Raw genomic sequence first — 12,113 nt, 5'->3', positions numbered from 1 at the left:
ATGTTTTTTTCTGACCCACCCACAACTTTTTAAACAGTTGATGCTTTTACAGCTGCCGATTCTAATATTAGCAGGCTAAGGGAAGTTCACCCTCCCAGCTAATTCAAAATAAAGATGAGATTAAAGAAGGGCAACTGAGGAGAATTTACTCTGATTGTTGGTGATCACCGGTGCCGTGATCACAAGGTCATCATGCCATGTACGGTTTGCACCCTAGTTTGAGCTAGCACCCTGTGTGAGTTGGTCCTGCCTCCAGAGGACGAGAAGGAGGAGGGCATTTGTTGTGGCGAGGATGAGGACGAAGGTTCCCAGGAAACCGCTCCCTCTGGAGGGTCACTCCTGGGCGGAGCAGAGCCAGGAAGTTCTCCTGTTAGTAGTCATCAACAAACTGTTGGGGACGGTTAGCATCTTGTGGATCTGGTTTTTATTTTTGTTGCTTTTCCAGTGCTAGAGTTCAAGTTCAGGACCTTGCCTGGGTGATGCAGGAGTGCCACCCATGGCCATAAGGCGGTACCTCTTGGGATGAGTAAGGGGCAGAGCTGTAGATGCCTGCCTGGACTGTGAAGACCGCCATTGGTATTGAACTAATAGATCATCTAATAGATATTCCTGCAGCCGGGGCATCAGTGCCTGTTAGGCAAGCCCTTCCCCACCCAGCTACACCCTTGGTGCCGCTTTTACTTTTTTATTTGAGACCACCTCAATAAGTCGCCCAGGCTCGCCTTTGATTCACTTTGTAGACCAGGCTGGCTTTGGACTTGCAATCTTCTTCCTTCATTCTTCTGAGTAACTAGGATTCCAGGCCTGTACCACTGGGCCTGGCCGACTGTTAATTCACGTTGCTTTGTAATCGTGAGTTTTGGTATTTTTTTAAAAGATTTATTTATTTACTATGTATACAGGAGAGGGTGCCAGATCTCATTACAGATGGCTGTGAGCCACCATGTGGGTGCTGGGAATTGAACTCAGGACCTCTGGAAGAGCAGTCGGTGCTCTTAACCTCTGAGCCATCTCTCCAGCCCAGTTTTGGTATTTTTAAGCCTTCCCTGGCCATTCCCCTCCCACCACGTCCCCGCTCTTTCAACGTTGTCTTTATTGTACGTGCTGTCCTGAAGCTCTGCCTTCTTTCAGGACTCTGATTTCCCAGCTGTCCTCTGCAGCCGAGGCTGCTTCCCTTCGATTTCTCTCCAGCAGCCCCGACTCGTGCACTTTAGTTGGTATGTGTCATCGACCCTCAGCATTCATTATTACTTTTCTCTGCTTGTCTGAATAAAACCGTTAAGATCCATGGGCTCAGAAAGACACATCTTTTGCTTCTTCGTGTCCTGAAGGGGGAGCAGACACAACACCATGAGTCATGACTGGTGTCGGGCAACTCCCAAGGGAAATCACTCTTTCAACCAAGGGGATGAAATCCAGCCCTTCACCGAATCCTCATGTGAGAGCACAGTAGGCTGACAGAGGCCGAGAATATTCTAGAGTGGAAGGTTTTCAGTCGCAGGCATTTCACAGACCCAGGGCGATTACTTGGCTGTCTCTGCTATGGTGGGGATAGATAGGAAGTCTCACTGTTACTGTCAAAGTTAAATTCAGCTGGGAACTAGATGGAGAACCCAGGCTAATTAATGGAGAACCCAGGCTAATGGAGACACTGGTTATGTTATGTCAATATTATCGTTCCTGACTGCTAAGCATGCCCGCTGTGGTGTTTTGAATGACAAATGCCCTCCGTAGACTCATGTATTTGTCTCCAGTTGGTGGCACATTTTGGGGAGGTTTAGGAGGTGCGGCCTCGCTAGAGGGAGTATGTAACAGAGGGCTGGTTTTGAGGTTTCATAGCCTCGACCCACCTCCAGATTGCTCTCTCTGCTTCATGGCTAGGATTGAAGACATGAGCTCTCAGCTTCCTGCTCCCGCCGCCATGCCTGCCCCTTGCTACCATGCCTCCCACCATAATGGACTCTCATCCCTCTGGACCCACAAGCCAAAATAAACTCTTCCCTAAGTCGTCTTTGGTCATGGTGTTTTATCACAGCTAGAGGAAAGTCAATACTACACCCACCAGTGCCTGACCTCAGCTTTAGACAGAATCTGCCCAGGCGAGCTCCCTGCACACCTCGGAGTAGAACAGGATGGAAGGCCAGTGGACCTCTAGCCAGGCAAGAATTTTGAGAGAAACAGAAAGCTTGGGGTTCCGGTGATCTGCTCCTTGGAGGCTCTGATATACAAATTCACCTCCATTTGCTTCTCAAGGCCTCTGGGGAGTCAGAAGAGTGACTGTGGCCATATGCTACCATCTGGGAAGGCATCAGGAGGGTAGGGGTGGGAGGTAGGAGGCAGCCCTGAAGGGTAATGTCACATGAGCTGCAGAATCACAGGGGTTTAAATATCAGATCTCTTGGTTATGCACTGGAAATAACTTATTAAATGTCAGTTTCCTCTTCTGTAAAATGGGAATTTTACCTACAAGGTTTGAATTACAAATTGGTCTGGTCTATTTAGATCTGGGAAAAGCCCCCCCCCCTTTTCCCCTCTTAACCCTGACTTTTGAGTCTCTAACTCCTCCTGCATGTTTTCTTTCCTGGTGATGGAGAGCTGAAAGCATGGTTCACTGAGAAGGGGTGCTGTGTAGGCTACGGAACGCTGTGTTACATGGTCAAGCTAAGAGGAAAAGATGGAAGCCTTTGCTCACTTTAACTTCTCCCCAGAACAGGGAAGATATTTGAATGATGGAGGGGCCAGAAGGGGACAGTGGGAGCAAATCCATCCCTTCCTTCCTTCCTTCCTTCCTTCTTTCCTTCTTCCTTTCCTCCTTTCCTTCTCTTTCTTTCTTTCTTTCTTCTTTCCTTCCTTCCTTCCCTCCTTTCTTTCTTTCTTTCTCTTACACACATATTCACACTCACACACACACACACACACACACACACACACACACACACACACATTGAGTGTGCACAGGTGTTTGTATAGGTTTGTGCCTGAGGATTCCAGAAGTCAGCCCTTGGGTGTTGTTTCTCAGGCACCATCAACCTTTTAAAAAATTAATATTTTTTTTATTTTTGGAGATTATAATATAATCACATAAGTTCCCCCATTTCCTTTCCCCCCTCTAGCCTCTCTCATGTACTTCCTCTTGCATTCTCTCAAATTCATGGCTGATTTTCTTTAATTATCGTCTTACACCCCCACCCCACCCCGACACATTTGTTCCTAAATACGTAATACACACCTCAATGCATAAACACAACCTTCTCAGTCTGTATAGTGTTACTCGTATGTACGTTTTCAGGGCTGGCCTTTTGGTATTGGCTAACCAACTGTGGAGCTCTTCCCTGGGGCAGACTCTCTCTTCCTCTCCACGTTCTTCAGTTGCTTGTGTTCTTTATCTGGGGTTGAGGTCTCTTGAGCTTCCCCCCTTGATGTTAACATGTCCGTTGCTGTTGTCCTTGTTCAGCTCATGTTGAGGCAGTCATGTTGGTGAGGCTTTAGGGTGTAGCTTGGCAGTCCCAGGAGACAATCTCACAGTGAACCTTCATTCCTCTGGCTCTTACACTTCCTGCCACCTCTTCCACAATGACCCCTGGGCCTTAGGTGCAAGAGATATGTTGTAGATTTATCAGTCAGGACTGGGCTCCATAACTCTGTGTTTTGATTGGTTTTAGTTTCATTTTTGGTCTCCAACTATTGTAGAGAGAAGTTTCCTTGCTGAGGGGTGAGGACCACACTTGTCTGTGAGTATAGGGATAAATATTTAGAGTGTGGTCAGAGATGATGTTTGTTTAGTAAAGTGGTGGTTGAAGGTCCTTCTCCAAGACCCATGACTTCACTAGCCCTGGGTAGTTAGCTGGTTTTCTCCTACCAAGCATGGTTTCCTTCTTATTGAGCAGGCCTGAAATCTAATTATAGAGCTGTTGGCTACTGCCAAGGAACGTGTGCCACTACTGTATTCCTAGGGTTACTGTGCCATGCTGATCATGGCTGTGGCTCATAGGTGACAGTTGGGTAAGACTCTTGGTTGCTTCTTTTATTTGGGAACTTGTATGGTGCTTTCCGGTGTTGGGGGTTTTGTTAAGTAGCCTATGGTTCTTGGGGATACCTTGTTTAAATATCTGTCTTTTGACATTCCAGTAAATGGTCATGATTCCATTACAAGAAGTAATCTCAAGGTCAAAGAGCCAACAGATACCCAGGAAAATAAAACGGCAGGAAAGTGATTAAAAATAGAGCGCTGATGTTATAACCCCCAAACGGACACTCTAGCTAAATAATAACTGAATTGATGCGACAGCAACTGGTCATCTAGACAGGTTATAGTTAGAATCCTCGTCTGTGAGAGCCTGGTGACTGCAGTCTCACTTCTTGCTGTTAGTGGGATTCTTCTGTCCCTTCTAAGGCTAGTGATCTCTTGGTTAAAAGTCTAATGGCTTAAGGTCTGGATTGCATCTGACAATCTTTTTTTGACCATGATTTAACCACATGGACTCACAAATCTAAAACAGGAAATGAGGTGTATACAAAGGTTTCTGATGTACTAAATATGTATGTATATACATATTTATATATATAACTATATATATAAAACATATAACACACACATGTGGTGGTATTGTGTTCCCCAAAATATTGTGTACTCTAATAAATTTATCTGGGATCAGAGAACAGACAGCCACTAGATACAAAGGCTAGAAAATGGTGGCACTCACACCTTTAATCCTAGCATTCCAGAGATAGAAATCCCTCTGGATCTCTGTGAGTTCAAGGCCACATTGGAAATAGCCAAGCATGGTGACACACGCCTTTAATCCCAGAAAGCCAGCCCTTAATCCCAGGGAGTGGTGATAGAAAGCAAAAAGATATATAAGGCGTGAGGACCAGAAACTAGAAGCATTTGACTGGTTAAGCTTTCAGGCTATGGAGCAATACAGTTCAGCTGAGATTCATTCTGGATGAGGACTCAGAGGCTTCCAACCTGAGGAAACAGGACCAGCTAAGGAATTGGCAAGGTGAGATAGCTGTGGCTTATTCTGTCTCTCTGATCTACCAGCATTGACCCCAATAACTGGCCTCGGGTTTGAATTTGTTAATAAGAACTTTTAAGATTCCTGCTACACACACACACACACACACACACACACACACACACACACACATATACATATATACATATAATCATAGCAATTCATAAGCAAAAGAATTAAATTACCCCAGGGCAGTGGTGGCGCACGCCTTTAATCCCAGCACTCGGGAGGCAGAGGCAGGCAGATCTCTGTGAGTTCGAGGCCAGCCTGGTCTCCAAAGTGAGTTCCAGGAAAGGCGCAAAGCTACACAGAAAAACCCTGTCTCGAAACACCCCCCCCCCAAAAAAAAAAAACAAACAAACAAAAGAATGAAAAAGAAAAAGAATTAAATTACCATTGTAGCAATTTACAAACCAGAGTTCTGGAAATTAAGGTACCTGCTAGTGTCTGCCTTTGACAGTTGCACAAGCGTGGAGGAGACCTTTTCATCGGTAGCTCTATAGGACAGTCAGAGAAAGTCCCGTTGGCCCTGGTTGAGAGGCCTTTGTCAACAGGCCCCTATGTGCATGGATGATGATGTACCAGCTCAGCCGGGTCTCTGGCCACCCTGGGAGAGATACAAAAGATTTTCGCTGACTGGAGTAATTTGGGTCTCCGTTTACATGGCAAAGATGAATGAGATGAGTATCTATTAGACGGGGGTAACGCCATCCTCCACAGCTCTGCTTTTAAAGGAGCAGTGAAAGGCTTGAGCTTAGATTGAGGAATCAGGTGGTGAGGAAAGCCAGCATCAGCTTTCACCTTGCATACATCTTTCCTGTGCCTCTGCCGAGCTGCTGTTGTGTTGGGAGTCTCTCAAGCTACACTGTGTCTCCATCCCACCCCACAGCCTTGAACTCAGTATCGTCCTGCCCCAGCATCCCCACTAGTTAGGGTTACAGGCACTTGCCCACCATGCCCAACTCACACAACGGACTTTTATACAGAAACTAAAATGAAACAACTTAGATAAGTCTCAAAAACAACGTTGAGTTAAAGAAAGCAAAACCCAGAGCATTGCGTATCATATCACATGTGTTCTTTCGCTTTATCAACTTGCAAGATAATTTCATCTGGGATAGATACACATGATGTGTGAAACGAAAGCGTAAAAACATGCCTGGGAGCCGGGCAGTGGTGGCGCATACCTTTAATCCCAGCACTCGGGAGGCAGAGGCAGGCAGATCTCTGTGAGTTCTAGGATAGCCTGGTCTACAGAGCAAGTTCCAGGACAGCCAGGGACTACACAGCGAAACCCTGTCTTGAAGAAAAAAAGAAAAGGAAAAAAAAAAAAAAAACCACACATGTCTGGGATTGATCTAGTCCAACTGTAAAATAAAAGACTCCAGCCTCCTGTTGTGACTTAAAAAGGACCTATCTGGAGAAAATGTTAAGATTCTTGTGGGAGTGCAAAGGTAAGGGATATTTACATTATAACTGTTCTTTTCTAGGTGATTGACATGCAGATGAGGATGGAGGTTATGGAGACTGTCTAGATAATTACTGGAGAAGGGATAATTATCTGGATAGATGATCAAACATCCCTCAAAGCTGGCAACAGTGCAGAAGAATGCCTGGGAAGATATTTCAGATATTCCTTTGTGAAGTAAGGAGAGCCTGCAGCTGAGACCCACTTATTAAGAAGGTAAGAGGGCTCATGGCAGAGCACTTGCCTTACAGGCATGAGGTGTCGGCTTCAATCCCAGCACACACACACACACACACACACACACACACACACACACACACACTCACACACAGTGGGGGAGGATGACAATCAGATGGTTTGTATGTGATGGATACCGTTTTATACCATGTGTCGTTTAATTCAGGACACATTGCAAGCAAGGTATGATGCAGAATTTTATATGATTATGCAGTGTCTTTAAAATTTAAAAATAATGTCTGTGGGGGAGGGGTGTGCATCTGTGTGTCTATGTGCGCGCGCGCATATGTGTGTGTGTGTGTGTGTGTGTGTGTGTGTGTGTGTGTGTGTGTGTGTATCTATCTGTTGCTGGGGATTGTACCCCAGGCTTTACGCATGCTAAGCAAGTACTCTGCTATCTGAGCTACATTCTCAGACCCCATACAGTGATTTAAGTTTCCAGACAAGAGATCAGAGCTCAAAGAGGTTGCCCAAGGTGAGTGTGCTGAAGAAACTTGGACCTGAAAGACAGAGCTTTCACTGTCCCAGTCTGCACATGCTCCCTGAGAGCCAGGGTGCAGTGTGGAGAAACTGGAGGAGGTGGGCCTTCTCTTTACTCACGTTCTGTGTTGACGATGGCCAAGTCAGGCATCGTGAGGGTCCTCGAGGGGACCTAAATTAATTCTCAGAAAATTCCTCTTGACTAGCACAGTAGTTCTAATGTGTGGGACAAAATTCTTTTGTAAATATGAAGTATTTAAATAATAATACAATCACACCAATCATGTATGCCTTTTGGGATTTTTTTTTTTGTGTTTTCAGACAGGTTTCTCATGTAGCTCAGGCTAGACTTGAATTTGCTGTGCTCCCTGATGCTCCTGTCTCCACATCTTGAGTGCTGGGGTGGTAAGCACGCCCCACTGTGTCTGGTGTATGCGGTGCTGGAGGAACACAGGCTTTGTGGACACAGCGTATGTCCTTTACAAATGTAACGACAGCCCCAGCCCAACACGTATGCCCTTGGGATGCGTCTCCTGCTCGCTTACTGTGCCCTCACACACCTCACCTCTCATCCATCATCGTGGCGGCTGGGATTTGAACAGCTCCCCTTTACAGATAAAGGACAAAGCCTCAGAAAGCTGAGAAGTCAGGGCTGGAGAGGTGGCTCAATGGTTAAGGGCACTGGCTACATTTACAGAGGACCTGGGTTTGATTCTCAGCACCCACATGGCTCGAAACCACCCACATGATGGCTCACAACTCATATCTCCAGTTCCAGGGGATCCCTTGCCCTCGTCTGACCTCTACAGGCACCAGGTACACATGTGGTATACATATATACATGCAGGCAAAACATTCATGCATATAAACTAATCTGTTGTCTGTCTGTCTGTCTATCTATCTATCATCTATCTATCTATCTATCTATCTATCATCTATCTATCATCTATCTATCTATCATCTATCTATCTATCTATCTATCTATCTATCTATCTATCATCTATCTTTTAATCTGAAAAGACTCATGACACAGTCATGCGTGATCTGAACTATTACAGCCTAGGCCTTTCTGGTTTTTACAAACCAGGGTTTCAAATAATCATTAGCTGAGCATTCTTGAGATAAAACATTAAGCTGACTCCATGCTACCTACTTTCAGATTCCCAGGGGCTGCAGAGTTCTCTTTGGAGAAGAAATCAGAGAGCCGCATTGCCCTGGGGAACACAGAAAGTGTTGTTCTGGGGAAGGAACTCTAGCTGCTGTCTTAGTCTTTGGCCAGCATCACTCACCATCAGGAGCCCATTGCCTGATGCTCTGGGATCCAGGCCTACTCACTAGTTGAATGTTGTTACTATTTCAGGATTAGTAGTTTTGAGCAGGAATTAAAAGTTTACTTTTTTAAAATTTGAGACATGTAGCCCAGGCTGGCTGAAAATTCACTATGTAGCCAAGGATGACCTTGAAATTCTTTTTTTTTTAATTTTTACATTTTGACAAGTTCATACATGTATTTAATATATTGTGACCATATTTACAAACTCTATCATCTCTTGTCTCTTCTGAGTCCCTCGCTCTTCCCATCTCATCTCCCATTCTCCTATCTTCATGTCTGATATTAAAAAAAATATTTTGCGGGTCTCGTGTAGGTATCCACTATTGGTGAAATTATTAAGGCCACTCCACTTAGTTAAAAGGAAGATTTATTTAGTGGGCAACTTACAAATGAAGGGGTAGGTAGGTCTCGGGGTCTGGGGAAGGTGTATCGCAGTCCAGCGGTGTTCTCTGGAGCTCTGCTCGGTCCAACTCCACCGTTCAGGGTCCCGGCACAGAGAGAGCGCTGCCCATCCAGCTCTCGGGTCTCCAGGTACCTCCCCTGGCCCCGCCTCATAGGCGTGACAGTTGCCAGAGTCTCAATGGGGGTTGGAACTTCCAGATCCAAGCTGGAATGGCTACCCACTACAATCCACAGCTTCTGTGAGTTTGTGAATGCAAGGGCTGTATCATGTGCAGAAGATCGGGTTTCATGGCGTTCCTTTGCCTGTTAATGGGGTTGCTGTCTCCTCTCCTGCTAGGTTCCCTGAGCTTTGGAATGAGTCATATAAAAGTCTCATTTAGGGATGGGCATTCAGGAGTCAGTTCTCGGCACTTTGATTAGTTCTGAGTACTAACCAGCCATCACCCACTGTACAAAGGAGCTTATCCGACCCAGGCTGAAAGCAGCATTCATCTATGGGTGTAAACATAAACACTTGAAGCAAGTTTGACTCACGTCCCTTTAGAAAAACATCAGCAGTGAGTTCTCCACAGGCCTTGTGACTGCCCCCAGTCATGGGCTTTTGACAGGACCTGCCATTAGTCCCTCTCTTAAATCCAGTCAGAAAGGAGTTGGTTACCCCCAAAACAGTCATACCACTATTGTGCCGGTGCACACACCTTGTCTGTTAGGCTATTACAACTTCCAAGGTTACAACCGTTGATGGCTTTTCTTTCTTGACACCCCGTGTGGAACCTTCCAGTATTATAAACACCGACCACCAGGAGGAAGCTTCCTGCTTAGTTACAGATTCATTTATCCAAAGCAAATGGATGACCCTGAACTTCTGATCTCTCTGCTTCCACCTTCCCTGGGGGGCAAACAGACCAGGTCTGGTTTATGTGGTATTTGGGGTCAAACCCAGGGCTTTATGCACACTAGGCAAGCACACTGCCAATGAAGCTAATATATCAAGGCAATCTAGATATACACACAAGAATGTTTCTAAAACTCTCCGAAGTTCATAATCAAAGGAACAATTTTTTTGCCCTGCTCCCTTCCCAGAAGCAATTGCTGCATTCTTTAAACTGTTCTTTCTGGAATATTCCTTCATGTTTTATCTTTTTTTTTTCTTTGAGACAGAGTCACAGGCAAACCAGGTGAAGCCTGGAGCCCACTGTGTAGTCCAGACTGTCCCTGAACTCAAAAATCTTCCTGCCCTGATTTTCCAAGTGCTGCTATTATAGGTTTGCACCATGATGCCTGACTTACCTCTGTATTTTAAATTTGCCAACTTGGTGTGCTTTTGATCCATCAACTACATGTACAATGCGTTGATGTTTAATACTGATAGGAGAACTCTTGTTTTTCTCACCCTTCCCTTCTTTCTAAAACTATTTTTTTAAATAGCACTTTGTTGAGAAATAATTCATATGCCATAAAACTTACTCTTCTAAAGAACATTATTCAGTGATTTTGATAATGGTTGTTGTTATGTTTGAGACAGGGTCTCACTAAGTCGCTCTAGCTAGCCTAGAACACGTTGGTTTGGGGATGACTGATAGATGACACTATTTTTGATATAGTCACAGAGTTGCATAGTCTTCAAGTTTTGGAATGTTTTCCTCACCCCAACAAGGACTCTTGTGCCCCATTCTTTCTCTCCTCCCTGTCCTAGGTAGCCTCTTTGTACTTCGTGGGTCTGCCTGTTCTTGATACTTAAGTGATATATGTACATAATGATATATGGCATTTGGTGTGTGGTTTCTCTCACTTAGCACAATGAGTTTAAGGCTTACTCCTGTTGCAGCATGCATCTGAGTTCCATCCCTTTTGTGGTGGAATGATGTCCTGTTGCATGGAAATGCTACATTGTATCTATTTGTTCATTGCTGATTGAACATTTGGGTTCCTTCTCTTTGGGGGCTGTCAGGACCAATGCTGCTGTGAACATTTGTGCCTAAGTTTTTCTGTGGATATGTTATTTTGGTTCACCTGGGTAAATACTTAAGAACAAAGTTTTCAGGTCACATGGTAATTATGTTCACCTTTTTTTTGAGGAACTGTCAAACTGCTTTCCAAAGTGGCTGCCTCAGTACATTTCTCTTGCAATACACGATGGTTCCAGTTTCTCCACATCCTTGCCAAAACTGGTCTTCTTGTATTAGTCACCTTAGTGGGTGCAAAGTGATGTATCACTGGGGGTTTGATTTGCATTTCCCTAATGAATAGTGATGTGGACTATCTTTTCATATGCTTATTGGCCTTTGGTGAAGCTTTTTTTACTTCTTTTTTTGTCAAGGGGGAGAATATTTGCTCAAATCTTTGGCCTGTTTCTAAACTGACTTTTCATTTTGTGAGTTGTAATAGTTCTTTAATATTCTGGTTACATGTCCCTTATCAGACATTTTACTTGACATCATTTTCTCTTTTTCTGTAAATTGTCTTTTTACTTTCTTGATGGTATCCTTTGAAACACAGAAGTTTGACTTTTTTTTTTTTTTTTTTGGTTTTTTGAGACCAGGGTTTTTCTGTGTAGCTTTGTGCCTTTCCTGGAACTTGCTTTGTAGACCAGGCTCACCTCAAACTCAGAGAGATCCACCTGCCTCTGCCTTCCGAGTGCTGGGATTAAAGGCACGCACCACCACCTGGCAGAAGTTTGACATTTTAATGTAGTGCCAATTATCTATTTTAAAAAGCTTTTGCTTGTGCTGTTGGTGTCATATTTAAGAGTGGAAGAAAAGACTGAATTTTCTGGGGTGTTTATTTGCAAGGCTATGTTAATACCAAAGCTTGGAAGTATCTTGAAGAATGAGGTTTAGGTGCTCTGAGTACTTTGAACTAAAGGCTTTGGAGGCCTTAGTGGCAACCTCAGATTGATGGTTCTCTCTCGACTCTCTGCCTCTCATCCCTTATTCTACCCAGAAGTGAGGCAGGGAAATCAGAACTCCCCTTCCCCAAAACGGGTCACAAAACTAGAATCACCCATCTCCAAGATAAACTATGAATTCCCAGTAAGACTCCAATCTCCCTTTCTATAAAGAAGTCCCCTCATTTTCTCCGTGTGATGGCAGATGATAAAACTCTCATTCCAAGCAGGGTGGTGGTGGCACACACCTTTAATCCCAGCACTCAGGAGGCAGATGCAGGCAGATCT

At 44.6% G+C, this 12,113-nt stretch overlaps 1 protein-coding gene across 1 annotated transcript in view; it reads right to left on the bottom strand.

Annotated features, from left to right (window-relative positions):
- LOC114709774 (dapper homolog 3-like) overlaps positions 1-12,113 on the bottom strand; it is an 81,508-nt gene that overhangs the window by 44,016 nt on the left and 25,379 nt on the right. The window lies entirely within an intron of this gene.

Source organism: Peromyscus leucopus, chromosome 22, assembly GCF_004664715.2.
Source record: "Peromyscus leucopus breed LL Stock chromosome 22, UCI_PerLeu_2.1, whole genome shotgun sequence".
Classification (NCBI taxonomy): domain Eukaryota; kingdom Metazoa; phylum Chordata; class Mammalia; order Rodentia; family Cricetidae; genus Peromyscus; species Peromyscus leucopus.
This window is presented reverse-complemented; position numbering and strand designations above follow the sequence as displayed.